Genomic DNA, 23,890 nt, shown 5'->3' on the forward strand with positions numbered 1-23,890 from the left:
CTTTGATGAGATGGGTGGCTACATAAATTTGATAAATAAACTTCTGAATCAAACCATTTGGATTTCAAAATCCAATTTTCCTCCTAATAAAATTCTGCTTCACAAGAATTACTCTTCAGAACAGATTACTCAAAAAGTGAATTGTTAAAAGACAGGGCACACACAAGACTTAACTCCCCACCCCCCAATGCCTGAGCAGGCATTCAGGATTGCCTTCTGTTCTCTCTCAGTTGGGACACCGATTCAGAAAAGTAAAAATGTGAAAACTTTCCTTCCTTCAATCCAAATGACTTTAGTGGAGACTCCCCACCTGCCTGGTTGCCATGGCATTGACACAAAGACATAGAATGACATCAGCTTGGCATGACATCAGCTCTTTGAGTGCAAACAATGTAAGAAGCACCACTTTGTTTAAGGGCTTTTGGTACAACTGGGTGTTTCAGAGCCCATGATGTAATGCTAACAGGTGGTTGGACAAGCTTTTGCTTCAGGAGGAGGGGGAGGAGGAGGAGAAAAATACAGTTATGCCCCTTCTGAATGTGTAGGAGATTATAGGTGAGGCAGCTACTAACAACAGAGAAACTTTGTCTTTAATTAAAGAGAAATGCTGCCTTTGGCAAACTGGGCAAGCAGACTTTGGAAAATTGCAGTATATTTTGCTCAAAGCAAAGTCAGCTTAACAGAAAATCTCATTCTTTATACGCATATTGAGAATCAAGAAGTGGTAACTTAAAGGCAATTGTGCTCCCAAACCAGTCAAGATAGTCCCATTATTTCATCTATTGTTGCTCTTCTGTGCCAAAATAACTTTTAAAAGTTTAGACATTCCTAAACTAAGTTCTCGAAGAAAAATATTAAATATGCTAGTCTTTACAAAAAAAAGTAGTTTGTATTTAAAAGATGAACATTAAGTACTAGGATATAGGTGAGGATGTAGTGAGAAGTCAAGAGTTTGATTTTTCTAATAAGTTAGTAGTTTGCTCAATTCATTTGAAGACCTCCTGCCTGTACCCCTTGAGGGGTTTTGCTATTTTGTTAGCCAACAGAGAAACATTATGATCAAAATCTACAGTAAATCGACAAAGGCATCTCAGAAAGATCAGATTCTTTGGTCTGAATTCTGTTTGAGCTCTTAAAGGCTTCTTCCTTTCAGTCTGAAGAGAATAATGGGAGAAATCTTAAAACATTTCAAAAGAGAGGTCAGAAGCACCAAATACAGCTTTGGTTTAGCCAGAGGAAATGTTTTTCCCCCCTCTCTATCATGAATATTCTTCTTTTTTAAAAAAAAGAAAAACTGTGTGCTCTAGTTCTTAGGTAGCAGTAGGAGTTTTTCCACCAAAAAGCTGTGTTCCTAAAAATGGCTTGGTGAGAAAATGCAACCAGAGTACACTTTTCTACTTGCATAATCAAATGGAAAGCTATACCTGCCTCCTAGTGCACTGAAGTGGTTTTTGCTGCTGCTGCTGCTGTTGTTGTTGTTGTTGGGCCTGGAGTAAAAGGCAGGGTTTCCTCTCCAAAATGAGCAAAATGAGCAAAGCTCTGGTGCCAACTTAAGAAAATCTTCCATGCTACTTAAGAAAACATGGCTGGAAAATCTATAGCTTTTTCTAGATACTATCTAGAAAAACAATCTATCTTCATCAGTGGGCAAGTTTTTTGGAGATGCTATATGTTGTGGTTCAACGACATATGAGAGTCCGCAGATTCTCCCTGTAAAAGATTTCATATATAACTAATGTAAATGCAAAGCTCTGGTGAGTCTTGTAGCTACTGGTATCCACAAGATTATAGTCTCCTCATCTCAAACCACATTTTAGACATGGTTAAAGCAAACTCTTAGTATAACTGATCTCTGATACAATAACCTGGAAGGTGGATGATAGATTATAAGTACTAGGAAGACCAGGTATTCATATTTCATATTTGAATTTCTGACAAGAGGAGGGGGAGGAAGGGAAGGCATTAGGAAGATGGTCAGAGAAATGGACAACACTCCGAGGCAGTAATGGAGTTACAAGAATACGGCTGAGAAGGAAGAATGGGTGAGTGATGTGCAGTAGCTAAGGGGGAGAGGAAAATGTTGGGAAGATTGATAGATCAGGCAGGCAGGTGGATATAAGTTGACAACAACTATAATTCTTTTCTCTCACCCTGGCTCTGACCCAATCCATACTGACAAAATACTAGAAGGAAAAGGGGTCCTTCAACAATCCCTAAGGCTGGCGCTAAGAATAATGGCCCTATCTTTGAAGGACTGGTAGTCTGTTTCAGAATTAACGCACTCTCCTTGCTTTAAAATTCTTTGAAATGAGATTTTTAATTCCCAGTTTGATCTCCAGGATCCTAGTTATTTTGTGCTTTTCTACTTGATCACAGCCTTTTTTTTCTTAAGGGAATGAAAATCTTTAATAATAGTTAACTTTCACATCCATCACACCTGTACTTCTAATGGTTGTGGAGCACAGGAGATGAATAGAAAGAGAACATAACGAAACTCCAGAACCATTGTGTTTTAGTTTTAAAAGTAGGTAAATAAGTATATTTCCATACCACATTATACTGTATATGCAGGAGTTGGGTTGAGAATGGAAGTATCACTGTTTGCAGACACACTTCGATATCCATTGCATCATGCAGATGTCCAGAAAAAGGCTGGGGCTTTGGGAGAAGACTCCAGCCCTAGCTTTTCATAGTATCAGAAGATTTGCAAAGTATCTTTGCGGTCCAACCCTTCTGTTCACCGCAGTATCTACTAAAGCATCTCTGATACCTTTTACATCCTTCTACTTACAAGCATTTCCTGCCAATATACAGGAAATATTTCCTGTTTAAAATGGTTTATGGTTTAAAAATATCCCTACACATCTAGAATTGAAGCATTCCTTACTCAATATATAAAATAGGACTGGGTTAAAAAAATAACTCATAAAACTTATCAATAAAGCTATGCATATATGTGTACATGTGTGTGTATTTGGACAGCAGAATAAGCATAGCAGGCAATAACTTTAGAAAAGTGTTGTGCAAGAAAACCTTATCTGGTGACGAGTTCATGAGAACTATAAAACACACGTTCTTTTGTGTAATTATGGAGGTCGGGCTTTTGTCAGCGACCAACATATCCATTCATTACTGATTTTATTTATACAATAACTGCTGATAAGAAAAATATGGCATCCAATATTGGGGGGAAAGATCGTATCCAAGAGGTTCATTTCAGGATATATAAAAAACATAGCACAGTACTTGGTTCTCTGGCTGTTTTAAATAAAAGGTCATTTCAGGCATCAAATACATAGTGAAAACTTATTTGGCAAATTGCAATCGCTGTGCTGTTCTCAGGCTTATTTCTGCTTTGCCCTGTTTAGTATTGCTGTCTAATACCTATACTCGGTAGTGGAATCCTGTTATTTCTTTCTCAAAGAGCATATATTACTTGGGCCTATATATATTCCCATTTACAAAAGGCTAAAAATGTGAAGAAGAGGCAATCTACACCTAACTGGCAAGATCACTTTGAGCCATGCTCCTCTCAGGAAGGAAGGAGGATTCAATGTCCAAACAGAATATCTACGGGAAGCAAGATGGTATTTGCAGCCAGCCAACAGTTAGTAAATGAGGTGGAATTTCATAGTGAAATTCAAGATGCTGGTTGTCACCTGTAATGCCCTACCTGGACTTCCTCTTGATTGGAGAAAAACAGCTCACAAATAACCATGGGACCATCTTTCTCCAATTATGTCTACTCCTCCCATAAGATGAAACATCTTATCTTGAAAGATCCTGGAGCCACCCTTTCTCTACCATCAATCCCATTCTCTAGAATATTGTTGTCTGGAGGTTGCCTGGCCACAACCTTAATGCCAGTGGAAAAAACTATGAAAACTTGCCTTTTGAGACTTGATGCCGGTGTGATTTGTGATGCTGATACCAGAATATAGTTGATAGGGGCGTCTTTCTCTCCATTGCATTCTATTTGTTTATCTACTTTTATATTGTATTTTTACATTCTTTTAAACAATGCACACTGCCTCCAGTTTTCAGATTTGATGGCTTATAAATCAAACCAAATAAATCTCAGAGGAACAGAGAAAGATGGAAAGAGGTGACAGCTTTCTGCTGTTCCTCAATTATTTTTCACAAGAAATACTCATATTTAATCAGCAATAAATAATATTACTCTCCTGAAGTGATAACAGAAATTGCTGCCAGTACAGGAAACATTAAAGTGCAAACCACCTACTTGTGCACGTGCACATGCAAATGCACTGTTGTAAATACTTCTAATTCTAAAGGAAGAAAGTGATAATAAGCAGGAAAATCTCAGTCTATTATTCTGTGGGAGAGCAGATGGCTATAATCCCCAGAACAAAATCCTGCATTAGCATCTCAGAAATTCCGGAAGTGCAACAGAGAAGGAAATCTCTGGTTAAAAACCATATGCAACTTTTTTTGGCTGATGTTTAGATAGGTTTTCATTCTTTTAAAGCATAGAGAGTCTCTATAATTCAGTTATGTAAATGTATATATTATACACATGTCACATAATCTGAGGGGGGGGGGATGAAATTAATTAATTTCCTTTATTTGACCAATCAGTGTCAAGCAACATGTCAGTAAAATCTTCATGTGTAAAAAGGTGTGCAAAACAATAGTGTATTTCATGATTTCCTGGTGTGGTACTCTTCAAATGCATTGAATCATGTGCTATCAAGACCACTGACATGGCCGCTAACCAGGGACAATACTTATTACAGTCTAAATCATTTGAACAGCAGTATGTGGATAAGACTGGTTTAGAAAATGTTTGAACTTCTAGTTCAGGGGTCCCCAACCCCCATTCTGTGGATTGGCACCTGTCCGTGGCATGCCAGAAACCAGGCCATGCAAGCAAGCAAAACCCTATCTATGGAATGCAGGCAGCACACGAAACCGGTCCACAGAAAACCCTCTCTCCATGGAGGGGGTCCCTGGCTCCCAAAAGGTTGGGGGCCAATGATCTAATCAGTCTATAAATAACCCATACACAAATACACACAACATCAAACAATAGAGCCATTTGGGCTAGGGTAAAACAATTAGATTAGCAATATTCAAATTCTAAAATTATTGCTTTTATTTTAATCGAAAGACAAGAGTGGAAAAATGGTAGAGATTTCAGTGTCTGCTCCTTATTATAAAACTTTCAGAAATATACCTATTTCAAACATTTAGTCAAGGATGTCAGCGACAATCATGAAGTCCTATAAGATGGCCAATGTTTTATAAATCATCTTGGAAAAGCAGATAGACTCCACCCAGGAAGGAAAGCCTTTTGAATAATGAAATCTGATTAATTTAGAAGATATGGGCTTTAAGTTGACAGCCACATTGGCAAAAGAAAATTGGAAGGTACAATAGATATAATGAAAACACGATTTTCACACAATCTTTGGCAATGTGTTATTAGCCAGACAGTGAATGAGAATTATTTCAGTATCAGTTACCTGTATTTTATAACAAGCAAGTCAGTTCACAGGCACAGATGCTTGAACATAGCAATATAAGAAATCAAAACAAATCCCCATTTACTTTCCAGTTGTCAGTGATGTTACATAACAAAATAGTACCCACCAGTGCTACACTACTGGTACACTGATCACGTGCGCCCGCATTCTGTTCATGCACACACCTGACTTGCACTGTATGCATGTGCGCAATCCACCGCCCCTGCAACAACCAGCTGATTGTTGGGACTCGCACAGGCACATCACACTGTGTGTACATGCACACTTTGCCGTTCCCATAAAAACAGGTATAGAGCGCGGGCGAGTGGGCCAAAAGAGCCACTGTAATGGTATGCTCTCAGCTACTCCAGGCCACTACCGATACGCCTGTACTGGACCGGACCCGCAACAACCCATCTCTGTTACCCACCTTATAAACAATTAAATTTCTGGCATTTGTCATTGGCTTCCAGCCTCAAAAACAAGCACTGGTCTATCTGGATATTCCAGAAAGCTCCTATAGATGAACTTTGTCTTTTTAGGTCAGACCGTTGCTAAAAATTATGGGCTTTGCCCTATGTGACATTTTACAGTTGCACCAATTCATTTAAATCAAAGGGTTTAATGAACCACTCAGGAATACATTTGGGCTTTCTACCACTTCAGCTATACAGTTTTAGAATATAAGCAAAGAGATGGCCCACTTTAGTAAACAATAGCAGGATTTGGATAAGATATCATCAGCTTGGTGTATATTAAGCATTCTCCAATATCACCTCTGGTATTTATAGGTCATTTTTGGGACCACATACATTCTTGACATCATTCTTTGAAGCTAATGTGGAAGATAACAAAAAGCTATTTTTAAAAGATAATGGAGATTTAAAATTCTGGTCTGTTGGAAATGCCTGAAGGAGGACTTTTAGACTGAAGAGTTCTCAACTACCTTCCTGCAATTGAAACAGACAAAAAACTTACATAATTGGTGTTGGTAGCCTTATAAAGTCAGATTTCCTCCAGCAATTGCTATTGAACATGATAGTTTATTCACAAAAGCTTTCACTTAGATTATCTCCAGAAGCAGCTCTCAGTCAGTGCAGCATAGAAGACAGTATTCTGAGACAGAAGACTGGTAAGAATTGGATTTAACTGCCCAGTTACTAAAATACTGATTCAAAGTTACAATTCTTAAGAGAATTCGTATTAGATATTCTTCCATAGAGGAAGAAAATTTTGGAGAACTGTTATGGCAGCCAAAATATATGTACCATAGGTACATAAATGGTATATCTTTTACTGTACATTTCTGAAACCTCATGATTCCTCTTGTTTCAATTAAATCTCATCAGGGTTTTAATTGAGTCATCTTTTAATTTAATTAAGTCATCAGGGAGAAAACTCTTCCCCTCTGTGCTTACTTTGTAGCAATGCTCTTGTCACAATTAAGACGAAGTCTCACTCCAGAGATTGTTAGGAGAAATCCTTTCGTTATTAGAAAAATGCATAGCAATTGACCAACCACATTTCTTAACCACAATGTGCTAAAGAATGCCTGCCTGCCCGTCCGTCCGTCCATCCATCCATCTATCCATCCATCCATCTTATAGAGCTGCCCATCACATAAGCAAGTGACTCTGGTGATGTACAATAAGTGGCATACAACAAAGCTAAAACAATAAGTATCTAAAATCATTATCATTAACAAATATTAAAAACATTTTGAAACTATGAAAATAATTAAACAAGAATAATAGATCAGAAGATGTTAATAGTAATGGAGTCACTTCACTTGTTCAACCATCCTCTGTGGTCCCCAGGCTTGCTGGCATAACCATATCTTGAGGAAACTTCATAAATTTAGAAGTGATGGGGCCATCTTTAACTTGTGGGAAGGGAAAAAAGAGATTCCACAGTGAGGGGGCCACAGCAGATTCAGCAGTCTTTAAAGGATGTTTATGCCTAAACTAGTCTATACTATCTTAATTTAAATCTGTTAGGATCCACATTCCAGAAGCAATGGGAATGCATTCATGTTCTCTCTGGGAAAAATAGGAGCTTGTGTTATTGTTCTCTGTCTTTATTTCTCCACTGTTGCAGTTGTATAACTGCATAATAAAATGGCACAAGGTGACAGATCTTATTTAAAGCTCTCAGCTGCGGATATGAAGCAGTGGTGGATTCAGCCAATTCGTATCTATTGGGGGAACTGGTTGTTAACTTTCTAAGCAGTTTAAAGAACCAGTTGTTGGAAGAAATCTCATTTTGATGTTTCCCCCTCACTTTACAGGGCTACTCCTGCAAGGAAGGCCAGAAGGAAACATTCTGGTGTTGTTTCTAGACTAATCTTTATTGCCCTGCTTAGAGAAACTACCTCTCGGGTTAACCTTTACTACATTGTAACAGCTCAGGTGAAGCGCCCATCAATGTAAGTAATGTTGAATTGGCCACACCCACCCAGTCACCTGATCACCAAGCCACGCCTACTCAGGTGGTCATTAGGGCAGAGAACTGCTTGTTAAATTATTTGACTCCTACCACTGATATGGAGCCAACCCATCCAAAACTATGGGGATATGTAAAGAAATCAAACATGGTTGCAGTGTATTTTGGTGATTAAAATTGTGAGTTGAAGATGGCTCTATGTCCAGAAACCAATCCTCAGGTATAGAAATCAGCAATCAGTAATTTCCACCCTGATGTCTGACTGACTAGACAAGACATATCTGCATGCAATAGAAGAACCTATGAAATTGGTTGTGGCTCCTGAATCAATCAGGACTTCAGATTATTATATAAATAATTGAGAGTGAACAGCAATAGGTAATATAAAACACTGTATGTCTGAGGTCCCTTAAATTGCTGGGTGACCCCTGCTCCTGACACTCCACAAAGAACTGTGTCATTTTCTAGCAAAGTAGGCTTCATGTGAATAGAATACTTAGTTGGGAAATAAACCTTGAAGCCACAGGTATGATATTTTACAGTCAATTCAAGATAGGAAATTTCATTCTAGAAAGCTAGTACAAATACTCCCAAACTCCATAATATAAGCAAAGTCCTTGCATATATTTGCATTACTTTTCTACAGTCCTCAGTGAGGTCCATTGGCTTCAAATTGCATTTGAAAAATCTGATCAGAAGAGGAAGGACACAGAGAGATAAAAGTGGTAATTTTGCCTTTTTTCCATGCATAGTATGCCATTGTCCTTCAGTTCTTCCAACTACAGTTATACACTGAAATAGTCCTCCTTAAGAATTTGAGCAACCTATGAAACAGTTTCTCTCACAGATCACCAGATAGGACTTCCTTTAGTTAATTAGCTTAAGCCATTTCATTCCAGTCCATATCTCAAATCAATAATATTTATTTATTAATCAAGCGATTATATAGCAGGCCATGATTATATGCCTATACTCGGCAATTACCTTGTGGCAAACTGTTCATTTCATGGCTAGCTATCACTCTTCCAGCAATGTTGTCTAAGGCAGCTTACAGTATGATCATAAAATTAGGATACTCTCCTGGACAGGATTGTGATTTTCCAGATGTAAAACTGCTCATATACCTGCTCCTCTTATTTATAATCCAAGTACAAATTCTTTGTTAGAATACTTAGAGAGGAATTCTACCTGTCTTAAGCAAATGTATAATTTATAGCTAAGTGATGAACGTCTTAAATCTCTCTGGTATTCGATGCAGAGCAAGGTAACAAGGTACCATAAAACTGTGAAGCAACTGGTAGTTCCTGGACTTTTCCCCATCTGCCATGTGGTCTAATTGTTTGGGTCGACTGCTTAATCTACAAATCTACATGAGTTACTCTAGCAGATCCATTTGATCCTTATACAAAAGAAGGCATTAACAGTAGCATGGCAAAAGAACTGGTCACCATGGTCCAGCTCTAGGAACTTGAAGCAAGCACCTTTATGGTAGAAGTAAACAGTTGCTGAAATTGTGGATCAGGCTTTAACCCACAGGTAGGACTGAATCAAGAATTACAACATGGAGAAAATAGGAAGCCAGAACCAAAAAAAAAGGTACTTCTGTGATTCAAGATCAAGCCCTATATATAGAAACAATAATCATGCCCTCTTGTTTTTTGTTTTTCTTCCTGCTCCATCTCATGCACTATTTAGCCCTTCTCTTTTGAATGGCTGACCTGTTTCCATCTGTCCTTTGTTTTTGTAATTATCAGATTTGTAATCAAATCGTTTTCACTATAGGAACTTTCACAAACCAACTCCTCCCATTTACCTACTCCCAAAAGAATCTTCCAGGATGACGCATTTGTAAAAAGACAAAGGTTCCCCTCATACATATGAGCTAGTCATTACCAACCCTAGGAGGCGGTGCTTGTCTCCGTTTCAAAGCCAAAGAGCCAGCGCTGTCCGAAGATGTCTCTGTGGTCATGTGGCCAGCATGACTAAACATCAAAGATGCATGGAACACTGTTATCTTGGGAGTGATCCCTATTTTTCTACTTGCATTTTTACATGCTTTCGAACTGCTAGGTTGGCAGAAGCTGGGACAAGTAACGGGAACTCACTCCATTACGCGGCACTAGGGATTCAAACCGCTGAACTGCCAACCTTTCTGATAAACAAGCTCAGTGTGTTAGCCGCTGAACCACCACGTCCCTGACTCATTTGTATTACTGTACAATAACTAAATCCTGAGCATTCTATAAATATGCAAGATCATTCTCCTTTTATCCCGCATATACTTATTACCTGTAGAAGCCAATTTATAAAGAAGCTACATCCTAAATTAGTTCATGAGCAATCTAAATTGAATTGCAGCCCTTTCTGATTCTTGAAGTAGCTAATGGCTGACCCTTGAGCAACAGGCAGCTGTTAAAAATTGGAAATAAAATAGAAGTAAATTCAGGACAAGGAAATGATCCAAACTACTATACTCAGTTTCTCAACCTCCCTGAATGCTACTGAGCTGGTAAGGATACCAGTCCGATCCTTCTACTTTCCATACATCCTGGGAGAAGTGAAAAAAAGTTCCCATTGTCAGAGCCAGGAAGCAATGGATTTTGAATATAACTAAGATAAAAAGCATCCACATTCTCATCCAGACCTTAGTCAAAACATGAAGACACATGCCTCTTAAAATCGAGCTGGGGTGAGCAGTATTTGTGTACTGTGCAGAAACAAAACAAATTTAAAGCTGAGGAACTGAGAAAATGGACAAAAGCAAAATTAATAAATTCCTAATATCAGGGAATGTTCTACAAAGCAGCCCTTTAGTGACTGCCTTGTTTAGCAACTGCTTGCAATTCACAATGGTGTGGAAAGAGTAACACTGTGACCAGTCCTCACATTTATTATCTTTGCAGTTCTGTAAGGCAAGAGAAAGCTGAAGTAAGATGATAAAATCAGGATATTTCACTTAGCAACTTCTTTCTTTAATTTCTGGTTCTAATTGTGGTCACTAAATGGGGATTACCTGTATATTATCTATCTATCTATCTATCTATCTATCTATCTATCTATCTATCTATCTATCTATCTATCTATCTATCTATCCATCCATCCATCCAAATGTAAGAAAGATATATACACACATATACATACATACAGGAATGTATTACCACATAGTAATACTAAGTTGTATATATAAATAATCCTCAACTTACAACTGTTCTTTCAGCAACCATTTGAAATTATGATGGTGTTGAATGAAGGATCTTTTCTTTAAATCCACTTCATAATGCATTTCCTTTTATTTTTTACTAACTGGTAAAAATTGCAGAATGCTATGAATGTGGAGCCAGATCTTAACTTAGAGGTATGAATCACATTACTTATGAATAAAAAGTGGAGATGCTGAATATATTTAGCATATTAGATCTGGTAGATAATGTGCCTGAAGAACTATGGACGGGAGTTTGTAACATTGTATAAGAAACAGCAATTAAAACCATCTCTTTTTAAATATCAATAAGCAAATGCATCATTCTAGGTGATGGGGAAAAAGAAGCAAAAATACTCAACTGTAATGAAGACAGTCATCTGTATTAGCTAAAAATTCTAGCACCAAATTAAACAAAATACTATTAGAATGAAGAAAGTTCTGAGCTATTAATCTTTATGACACTGCAAAGTAATTTTATGATTGCAATCTTGATATTACTCAGAATTTGAAATGTGACCTTGAAGCAGCACCATATAATCACAGATCTTAAATCAGAATTTTCTTAGACTGTTTGATAATCCAGCCTTACTAAACATGGCCAACCACCTAATGTAATTTGAGAAACTTTTATCTAAAGTAGTGTTTTTAAAACTATTTGAAGAAAATGCAAAATCCCTTCATAGAATTCAGATGAAGTATTTTGCAGAGAAAGCTTTCAATCTTCTTGTATAAAAGATTTTACAGATCTCCATACCAGACATTATTCACCTGCTTTCTGTTTTCAACTTTTTTTTATATCAGTTGGCTATATATGAGCTGGCAGTTATATTGGATGGTTCACATTAGCCACAACAATTTTAGGATTGGATTACCTTCTGACCACATACAAAGGACACTGTATTTGAAGTCAGCACTTGCAAATTTTATGCTCATACTTAAGCAATTAATCTAACAGGGCATGCCTTGAGTTTTCAAAGTATTAGCAGTGGGAATATGGAGAGAGTGAGAGAGTAGCTGTTCAGGAGGGAAAAAACCAAAATATTTGGATAGATCATATCTGTGCAAATACTGCAAACAGAAATAATATGAAATTGTAAAAGTAAAGGCTAGAGGCATCTCTTGTGCTGTTTATTTTTTTAAAGAAAAAATATTCTAATTCAAAGAACAGTTGCTTCAATCCATTCAATCACTCAGGACCAAAATCCAGCCAAATGGAATGTAATTATGATCAGGTGGAAAAAATATATGCAATTTTTAAAAATGTGACTTTTTTTTCCAAAGAGCAGCTTGGGACTTCCTCCCATTTTTTCAAGTTATGTAATATTAAATTGAACTTTGCTTAACTCTTTAAACTATCTTTACCCTTACCCAATTTGACAGCCTCCAGGAATTCACTATCCACACAAACAACGGTTATATTATAACCTGTCAATGCCTCCAGGTTCCTTTACATACTGAAACTCCTTACAGGAACGGCCTCCAACCTTTTGGGCACCAGGGACCAATTCTGTGGAGAGAGGTTTTTCTGCAGACCGGAGGTAGTGTGGTTTCACCTGCTGCCTGCATCCATTGGATGGGGCTTCAGATGGTCCGGATTCTGGCATGCGGCCCAGTGCCAGTCCAGAGACCGGGAGTTGGAGATCCCTGACTTATAGTCTTCAAAGTTCTTCTCAAACCCATTTTTCCCCAGGAAGCTTTGCATAGCATAGATGTAGTTGAACCAATAATAACAAAAGTACCCTAAAACCTATTTACATCTAAAGGGACTTGAGAACCAACACATTGACAAATCCCAGATTGATTCTCCAATCTATATAGTCTGGAATCTTATTTCTTCAGTGACCAACAATTTAGTAGCCAGCAAGGTATGAAAGCAATACTCCAGCAGTCCCAGATTCTTTCCTGTTTTAACTTCAGCTGGATCTCAGCCTATTATTCTCTCCAATCTGCTTAGATCTTACTCTTACAAATCAACTCTCCTTTGACTCAAGCTCAGTTCCTGTTTTTTTGGCAACCACACAGACATTATTTGCCAATACCATTTTCTGTTTCTTTCCCCCCACAACTGCTCTGCATCCAGCGCATGCTATAGTGGTCTCCCATTGATGTTACCTTGCTTAGCTTTTGGAAATCAGCCAAACCCAGCTAGATGCTACCACTGAGTTGAGCATTAGGTAAAATCAAATATATGAGTATCAAACTATATACGCAAGCTCACAAAGTGAGCTACTGTAATGAGGCAAGTAAATTCTACCTAGAATCAGAACCTCTCTGACTTTACTCTTCCCCACCAGAGGTAGTATTCAGCAGGTTCTGACCAGTTCTGAAGAACCGGTAGCAGAAATTTTGAATGATTTGGAGAACCAGTAAATACCACCTCTGACTGCCCCTGCCCCCATCTATTCTCTGCCTCCCAAGTCCCAGCTGATTGGGTGGAAATGGGGATTTTGCAATAACATTCCCCTGAAGTGGGGAGGGAGTGGAGACTTTACTATATCCTTCCCCTGCCATGCCCACCAAGCCATACCACACCCACCAAGCCATGTCCACAGAACCAGTCTTAAAAAAATTTGAATCCCACCACTGTTCCCCACCCACTAATTTCTGAAGGCCCCCTTCCCATCTAATTTCCCAAAATGATGCTCCTTCATTTGGGCTAGGAAAGACATAGCAGCAAGCATTGGAATATTTGCATCATTTGAATCCTTCTTTCAGAGACTTTCAACATCATGGATGAGTTTCTTTCTATAACTGGAGCATCCAAGAGTTTAACTGATGCAAATTTCATACTGTTTTCCTTCCCAGTTTTTAACATTCAATAAGAATGTTTTTTTCTAATTCTTGGAGAAAGGGAGAAAATAATTGCAATCCAATAAATATCATATGGTTTTATAATACAGAAAAGTTTCAACTGCTTTTATAAAGAGTGACAGAGAATTCACTCACAAGGCAATTCATTAATTTATGCACACATTTTATTTTAGCTCCAGCTAAAGGCACTCTATCATTTTGCCCAGATTTAGTCAGCAGGAACATACATAGAAAGTGACTTGTGTGAAATATTAATACAGCCATTTGGAGCTTTTATCGCTGATTTGTTTCTTCTTCCAGCCAGCACTGTATTGGTATCTAATTCAACACTGTTTGCCCTTCATTGCAGCCTTGGTTCAGGAAAAAAAATCAGCAGCTGGTGCTTGTCATGTGGGGGATTATGCAAGCATTAAGACAACACAAAGGGCAACATTCAGAAATTTGGAAAAGGGGCAGAACAAGAAGCCCCTTGGATGTATTTAGCAATCTGGAACTTCTAACATACTGAACTTTTAATGAAATGTAAATACGGCTCCTTTGCTAAAGTTGACAACTTCACTCCCTTTGGGCTTTTTAGCAATGTTTATGCCTGTTCAAAAAATTACAATGTACAGTGATGTTAGAACCGAGATGCAATTTCTCAAATTAATTTTCCATGATGGGTGGATGATGTCCCGACCCCCAATGCAATGGAAAATGTAGAAGTAGAAATATCTGAACAAAGCTACAGCTGTTCTGAAATCAAATGGAGTCAATTCAAGGAACACAATGATATAATTTAAGAATCAATACATTATCTTTTAATTTCATCCAACAGTCAGCTGTGCAAACATATTCAATTTCTGTTTGGATAGATAAAAAAACAAGAACTTTCAAATCAGCATTCTTAAGACGAAAATATATCACCTACCACAACAGGAGCATCAGGCTAGCTGATCAAACCTGCCCTAAATCCTCTATTTTCCCATAATAAGCACAAAATAAAAGCAAGAATTCTGTTTAGATAGTGAACCAATGAGGCACATGATAATGCTAAATAATAACTCTGCCACTACAGACAAAACAAATTATGTTTACCCAAGAAAGAAAAACCCACAGTATTTCCCTCTCAACAAGCTACTGCCCTTTGTATCACTAATCAGAATACATGTCAAGCTATCAAGTAACAGTAAGAGCTTAGAAAGAAAATAGCATGAATGCATGTTTTAATAACACCTTCTAAACTGCAGCCATATAAAATGAAAAAATAATTAAACATTAAGATGAATGCAGGATAGAAAATCCTGGTAGGGTATGTCACCATCACACAATAAATTACCATCTGAGTTCTGGCAATAAACATTCCTTAAATGCTTGCATGAAAATAAAGGTACCCTGATCCCTTAAGTAAAAAGTAACTACCAACAGATAACTGATAACACTTCACATGAGGGTAAATGTTCAACCTGTATTATCCTATTCAAAAAGGGGTAGGGTATGTCTCACATTAGATGATCTTTCCTGAGGGTTACAATACAATTCAGAGCATGCTTTTACCAAAACAGTATATCTTTCGGAAGTGCTGGGAGTATAATTAAAAAATAATTATAATTAAAAAATAATTATAATTAAAAAAAAATCCTTGTGATTAATTAAGAATTGTGGTCATTCCAGTCCCATAAGACTGCAAGATAAGAGAACATTTACCTGAGATATGTTTTAAGATTTAGTTACTAAACCTGGCTATTACCAACAAGGTTTTCCAATTAGTTGGTTATACTGCATAGGAAACAGAAGTAAGCTGTTCCTGTATTCACTCTGGCTTTCCAGTCATTCTCATTGTAGTTAATTCCTTTGCCTTAAATCAACACTTCATCTAATTACTCACCAACTTTCTCGCTGAAACCCTTGTGTTTTTCAGAAATGGGCTAAAAAACTTTGTGCTTTTTTAAAATGTTACTGTCCCTTGCCATACCAAAAGTATTGATGCAGGTTGCCTAATTCTCCTGCTAGAATCATTTGTCTCTTGTGGCGTTCACCACATAATTGCTTTTGATTTTATACTTCCCTCTTCCTGTTCAAATACTCCTATATTGTTTCAGCATATTTTGGCATTACATTGGCAAAATTACAAATTCTTAACAATACTGATCAAACTCTCTCAAATTCCAATTACTAGTGGAGGCCCAGTTAGCATCACCCATGATAAAGATCTAGCATTCAATCATCACTAACAAAATTTTTGGCAAGACTTGCACTGGCGAGAGATGGAAGTACACAGCCCATCCCAATCACTTGCCATACTTAAAAAACTAGCAAATATGTTCATATGTCATGCAGAAACATGATTCCATAGTCTTTTCCTACCAGTACTCATTCAATAGGATGAAAGAGAATTCATTCTGGAATGTTTCTTTCCAAGAAGAGAAATTCTTAGTATTCTTCTTGCACATTCTTAATTACACAGTAGCTGCTGCATTCAATTGTTAATCAATGATCTATTAATCTACAGGTGCCTGACTCACCACATTACAACAAAATCAAAGGGAAAATTTTCAAGGGGTTTCTTCAAGTTGGAATGACTGGGAAGCCAGGAAGATTGTGGGGTGATGGGAACACCAACATTCAACTCAGACATATCAACCAGAGAAAACCGAAAGAAAATCTTAAACAGTCTAGATTAGTAGAAAAACAGAACCATCTGTTGCAAAGCAAGAAAATTGTGAAGAAATTGCAAAAGAGATTTCAACACAGCATTATTCTATTATGACTTAGTTTCAGTGAAATAGCACTTGGTTTTTAAACTAGTATGATCTTGAAAGCTTGTGTGTTCTTCATCTCAGTCAACAACCCGATGTTTGGTAAGATCAGAAATAGTCACTTCAGAGTTGACAAAACTCAGAAAATTGTTGAGAAAGCAAGTTCTGCTAGAATAAATATGCTGTCATGTTACAAATAGCACACATAAGCAGTTCTCTATACAGAACTGTAGGAAGAAACATGATATTCTAACTAAGAAAACCACTAAACAAACTTTTTTCTCTGGTTTCAAAAAGTCCCATGATGTACCATTGGTTCCTAAAAATGAAAGAGGAGGAGCTCTAAAACTACACCACACTACCAAACAAAATAACAACTACATGAAATCAAACTAAGTTGCTATGTATGCTTGTGTTACTTACCAGTCAGTCAAATCTCAAATAGAGAGATATGTACTGAAGTTAAACATTTCTTTATTAACTGTTAATGGATATGATGTAGTATGTAGATAACACATTGGAATTATCAGTACCAATGATTGGAACGACTATTATATTTATTCATTGGGTTTGGATTACATCTGCCCCCCAGGGCCAAACTTTTAAGTATTATTTTCTCTAAATGTATTAGAATAACATTCCATAAAGTAGACTAGACTAATAGTGGCCACAATACTATCCAATCCATCTGTCCACTAATAAGGACATATCTATTGTCAGTGGCACACTTAGGACTTCCTATAAAAGATAATGTACCATCTGGGGAAGAAACAATCTGTTATTACCTTTTATAGGAAGTCCTAAGCGTCATGTCCCATACAAAGGCTTCAACACTGAGTCCTTGGCTTGTGTATTGAAGCCTTTGTTTTGGGACATGCATTCTTCTTTGCCAAGGCTTGAAACCAATTCTTCTGCAAATCAACTAGAGCACAAAATGGCTTACATAGCTTGATGTGTAGGTATTCTTCAATATAACATTGAATTGAGTTAATTTAAGTGTCCATGACTAAGTTTTTAAAGGGTTAAATGTAGGTATGGATTAATTCTTCCCTTTTTATATTCCCAGAACACACTGTCCTTTGCTGATCCAAACAAACACAGGGAAACAGAGCCAGTAACTAACCCATTGAGCTTTCAAGGCTGGATCTGGAAATTAAGTTCCTAGTCAAAGGTTCAAACTACTACATCATACCATTGGTTCATTTGCACATATCAACTTAAAGAGATCAATTTAGTACAATATAAGAACATCTGTAATTATTAGTTAGACACTATCAATCCAATGTGTTGAACCCCCAATCCATAATCCATAGCCAACATAGCATATGGAAAACATTAGTCTGTATTCCAATCATCTCTCTAGGTCATTTGTCAATGCTACAGGTAAGTTAGTAATCAAGACAGATTACTTCTGCTTTATGAAGGAACTAGGAGTTATTCAGCAGAGTTGCATAATAATAGAACAATACTACAATTACCAAGCTGCAACTGGTGAAAAAAATGGTCATAAAACCCACAATTTTGGAAGATCCAACACATCTGGAGATCCTCAGGTTGGGGACAATCAGTTTATGTCACCCAGCATTCTGCCTGTATAGTAGCATAGGTTTATATACTACAGAAACACTGAGCTCAGAGAAATAGGAGAGACAGAATATAAACATCTAAAATTCATATAGTGAAGATAGGATAGGACCGCTGCTCATATAATTAAATAAGTTTTTATCTGTACATTCCAGTAGGTAAATTTTTAATATTATTAATAACATTCTGGCTTTCTATATGGATCAAGCATTTATTTATACTGAAACACACACAGAAAAAAATCCACAAAATGCACCAGACGTCTAGAAGAGTGAAAATATACTTGATCGAGGTCACCAGGCAGAGCTGTAAATTAAGCCTGTAACTTAATCAGGAGAGGTGGGGGAAGGCAGGGGGGAGGCCAGTAGAGTCTCTCTGATCAGTTTCTCCTCTGTGTGACACTGAACCACTGAAATGGCAACAGCGCAGTCTGCATGACAGGCAGCACCAAACATGGAGAACATGGTCCTAGGCAAGGAGGGAGGGAGCGGAGACAAACTTGGACAGGGCAGTTAGCAACCAATGTTTACAAACATAAACCAGGAAGATCAGATGGGCCAGCCATAAATTATGACTGGATTGCAGTCAAGAAAGAGTCTCACTCAACATAAAAAGCAGAACAGCTCCATAGCCCAACTTCAGTTTTAGTTCAATATCTAAAAACAAAAATGGCATCACACGCAGGGCATTAAGAGCTACTGAAGCATGATGGAAAAAATTCCATCTGACAAGTGAAATTGAATAACAAACACCTCTCCAACCACACTGCAAGCACAGAGGCTGAAGCACAGCCTTGTGATAATATGCATCTGTGGTCCAAATCCCACTTCCAAACAAGGCCTTCTCTTGCTATTTTTTTCAAATTGAGATTTTTTTTTAAAAGGACATCAGCATACAGAGAAATTAGGAACATTCTTTTTCCTGCTTGTATTTTTCCTGTCATCATTAAATTTCAAAAAGGATTCAACCAGCAATTGGAAAAGGAGTGTGTGTGTGTGGGGGGGGGGGGGGTTAATCTCTCTTTTCTAAAGCATCTTTAGATTTATGTTTTTGCTAATTTTAGATTCCCAGCTTCAGAATACAAACGTAGCAGTGTTTTACTAGGATATGATGTGACAATGCTTTTTACCTCAAATCAGGGGTTGGGAAGCTTCAGTGTTTTAGCTTTTCAATGGGTCCTTACTTCTAAAGATTTAGACTCCTGATTCTCTGTCAGACTTCATACAAAAAACATGCACACACCATGAAATCACAGTAAACTCAACTTCAGTCTTCTAAAAATCGGGACTGAATATATGGAACATTGTCTGTTTAAAAGTATTATAATTTCCTTTTACTATTCATGGATTTCAAAATTATTCAAGAATAAGAAACCATGCCCTGAAATGGAATAACCAGAAGCTAAGAAAGATTGGGATTGTAACCTGGATAGGCTACCACCTGGGAATACCAGAACTGTGGGATCGACTGAAAAGTTGAATAACTTCTCAGAAGGCAACAATAAATGATTTGTTTACCATTGCCAATAAAATTGCAAATACAGACCCATGAAAGCACCAAGAGCGGAGTTTGAATCATAGGTTTTTACCAATTACCAAAATGTCATAATTATTTGTCAATTAAAAGAGCATATCAGCAGTAAGGTTTTTATGTTCCATATAAAAATAATTCAAAGTTTACTATATTTAATGAGGTTTTAATAATTATGACTAACACAATTATGAATCCATAAGCTCCATTTGCTTATTAGGGAGTAATCACTGTTTTCATGTTCCTTTTTTTCTATATTCCCTTTTTTCAAAGTGGAAATGGTTTTAAAAATATGTAAATGCAAGAACCAATGTTAACATTCCTTAATCTTTGGTCCCTTATGCAGATCCCCAAATTAATTATTGAATAAGACCAAGTGCCTTTCTCTTGATTACAATCTGTATCTACAGATAAGGCTTCCCCATCCTAATGTTTTCTGACTGCTTTTGACTCCAGTCTCCAAAATTCTTAGTATGTTTGAGAACTATGGGATGTCTGGAAGGCACCAGGTTGAGGGGGAAGTGACTTTGGCCATACTGTCCTCAGATACACAGCAGCAAAGTGTTAGTCTTTTTCCTTTCTCACCATTCCAGGAGCATCTAGAGGTAGTAGAAGGACTTTGAAGTCCTGTGCTCATACAGAGATGGCTACTATCTAGGGATTGTGGCCATCTTGACTATTCTGCAACACCACATAACCTTTTCCCAATCAATTCTCTTAAAGCTTGTATTAAAAAAAATACCAATTTAAGAGAATATAAAATCCTTGCCGTAGCCATTTTAAGATGAATTAATGTTTGAAGACGTGTCAAAGACTAGCTACCTTCCTTCCAATGGAGACAAGGGAGTCCATCCCAGTTTGAATCTATGAATCACAGTAAAAGCCATTTTTAAACTGGATTTTCCATAAAGCCTTTTAGTGAATACCTCCCACTTCAGAAGTCAGGCTAGCAAATAATTTCTGTACACAAGGAAACAGAGTGAGATCTGCTTGTAAATCTCTGCAGGTTTATAACAGAAAATTAGCAGGAATGATGGGGGATGTTTAATTTTTTGCCTAAAAAATAATTTGAGTTCACTTCCTAAACTGAAAAAAACAACCTAGCCACAAATATTATTGTAAAGGTCCTAAGCACACAGAAATAGAGTAGTCTTTGGCATCAAAACACAGTACTACATAGTATATTTAGGTGTTTTCTTTCCATTTCATCTACAAAGTGATGTTCATTGACACCAGTGGAAATCTTAGAATATAATTGTTTGTAAAATCACAGCCATGGTTCCCAAATATACCACAATTGTATGCGTGTTTACAAAGGGATGCTCTATTTACAAAGGCACCAGCATAATCTTCCACTGGCCAAGGTGCACAGGGCTTAGTCAAGGTGCTTTCCTAAAGGCCTCCTCGTGGAACCAGTTCTGTAGGGGCAAAAAATAAAAGGAAAACTATTCATTTCCTTAGTAATAGGAAAATGAAATGCATATGACCATTATGCAGCCTTTATTGGCAGAATCACACAATTAAAATGGTGAAATAATCAATATTTTTGCATGAATTATGCTGCTGTGTAGTTTTCCATATACCGGTAGTAAACTCATGAGAAATCCGCAAGATCTATTAGCAGGATTGGATTTTACTTGTGGTAACTAAAAGAGTTGCCTCCCATTGGAATACAACTGTTTTGCTAGATAAGTTCCCCAAAACAATATTTGTTAGAAGATATCTGCCTTATCAGAACCCTGGCAGACAGCATTGAAAATCCTGAGGTCAGAGGCAGAGAAACTGAATCTAGTTATGGTAGGTTCAGTTCAGAGGTGGTATTCAGCAGGTTCTGACCAGTTCTGGAGAACCAGTAGTGGAAATTTTGAGTAGTTCGGAGAACCGGTAAATACCATCTCTGACTGGCCCCACCCCCATCTATTGTCTGCCTCCCGAGTCCCAGCTGATTGGGAGGAATGGGGATTTTGCAGTAATCTTCCCCTGGAGTGGGGTGGAAATGGAGATTTTACAGTATCCTTCCCTTGCTACGCCCACCAAGCCATGCCTACCAAGTCATACCATGCCCATCAAGCCATGCTCACAGAACCAATAGTAAAAAAAATTGAATCCCATCCCTGGCAGACAGCATTGAAAATCTTGAGAACTATGGGAACCTTTCTCTAAACTTCCAGGAGGATAATTCAAATTACCCTCTATCAATACAGTTTCTCAAGGAAAGCAAATTCCTGTAGAATTTGCAATCTCAATTCCCCAGTGTTATGGCACAACATATTAAAAACATACTTTCTGATTAAAAAAAAATTGTCTTTCAGTCAAAAAGACAATTTACTATGGAGTTTAATTAGAAACCTTGCATACTTAGAGCATGCCATTCCTCATTAGTGAATTAGGAAACTTCAGCTAACAATTACTTCTCTTATTTATATTTTATATACAAGATAGTTTGTTTTCTTTCTTTTAGCCTTTGGAAGATGCATCATAATGCAAAGGACAACTTCTACTTTAATCTCCTGCTTCAAAGCTGCTTAAGTTATTTGAAGGTTTACTGCATTTCATTAAAAATGCTGAATTTCACAATTCTGATAGTCATTTGTTTGGGGATTGTAAATCCCATTAATTTTAGAATGACTTCACTATAACTGATGTAGTCTGAAGGCAACCTGTCTAAGAACTTGCCTCATTAAAAGTATTTTTTCAAGTGAATACATTTACAATAAACCATGACAATATGCTAATAAACTGCAGTTTGACTTCAAAGTTGCGCAGCTGCCTTAGACCTAGCTAGTCCAAATCAGCCTATAAGAGGTAATTCACAATTTCCTACCATTTCTTTCTATGTGCTTTGAAGATTCTATGTGCAACTCTGCCTATGTAATTACTTAAGAGTGGAAGCCCGAGAGACAGACTTTTGAAATCCTTATTACTCCCAAGTCAAGCTTCTTCAAATCAGATTTCAAAATATGAATGATGTATAAATTTTGTAAAGACTTTCTTAAGAACACTTCTCATCTATCATGTTGCAAGTTATAAATATTGTGAATAATCAGATATAATATCACACAATTTTAATAATATTGTTTGGGACGGATTTATATTTTGTAGTTTTATTTTTGTCTAGAAACTACTCTGATTGCTTATGACAAAAAGGATATAATGATGATAAAGTACAATTCTCCAATATTTTATATTGGAGGTCTTAGCATTTGTATTATGCTACTGTAAGATATGTTATATAAACAAGCAATACAACTTTTTTTAAATTATGCTTTTAGTTAATAAGTATGGAAGTAACTAATCAGCAGATATTTTCTATTACATAACTGAGTCAATAACCAATCATCCTGTGTATGTATGTATACAAAAACACACATAGTACAGTGCACACAGACCTCAAATAAATGCAACATCTCTCTGCTATTATTAGCTCTTTTTTTCAGGCTTCTGCCTAAATCTGAGAAAAAAGAGCCCGTATGTTTAAAAAAACCAACTAATTAATGCAACTCTTAAAGTAGCAGTATTTTTGTTGTTGTTCATGGTCTGAAAAAAGTTGGGCTACTTTAATAAATAGAAGATATCAACTGCACCTATTTCCAGTCTGAAGTATTTATTTCAAATCATTTTGAGGAATGCATATACATCACTAAACTGTAAGGGATTTAAATGTATTTATATATATTTTGAATGCCAGGCCATTAAATCCCTGGTTTAATAAAGTACATTAGAGTGTGAAAAAATAAACTATTTTAGACCAGTAACCATGCTATGAGTCCTTCAGAAGCCAGGAGGAAAAATTGCCCCAAAGGGAAGTATGAGTGGCCTGAACTTCCTCCTTTGTTCCTGCCATGTGCAAAAGTTCCTCTTCCCAGCAACAGGGAGATCCAGAAATAACAAAACAGCTGTACTTTGAGATCTTTAGATGGAATCCTGCTCATGGTCCTTTCTATTAACACTACCACAGAAAACTACCATTAAATAAGTTTTATATGGTTTGTATTTTCCCTTCCCATGAAACACAGAAACTCTAGAAGATTTCTGGATTGGTTGATCTTTTTAAACATAACTCTTATTTAAAAGAAAGTAAGGAACAATACGTGTGT

The 23,890-nt window shown here is 37.0% G+C and overlaps 1 protein-coding gene across 2 annotated transcripts in view; it reads right to left on the reverse strand.

The window, feature by feature from the left end:
- The window catches only part of DUSP10 (dual specificity phosphatase 10), a 35,919-nt gene that overhangs the window by 8,208 nt on the left and 3,821 nt on the right, over positions 1-23,890 (reverse strand). The gene's annotated exons all lie outside the window — the stretch shown is intronic.

The sequence above is a fragment of the Thamnophis sirtalis genome, unplaced genomic scaffold, assembly GCF_051295495.1.
Source record: "Thamnophis sirtalis isolate CommonGarterSnake01/CBP01778 unplaced genomic scaffold, rThaSir2_p1.2 scaffold_6, whole genome shotgun sequence".
Classification (NCBI taxonomy): domain Eukaryota; kingdom Metazoa; phylum Chordata; class Lepidosauria; order Squamata; family Natricidae; genus Thamnophis; species Thamnophis sirtalis.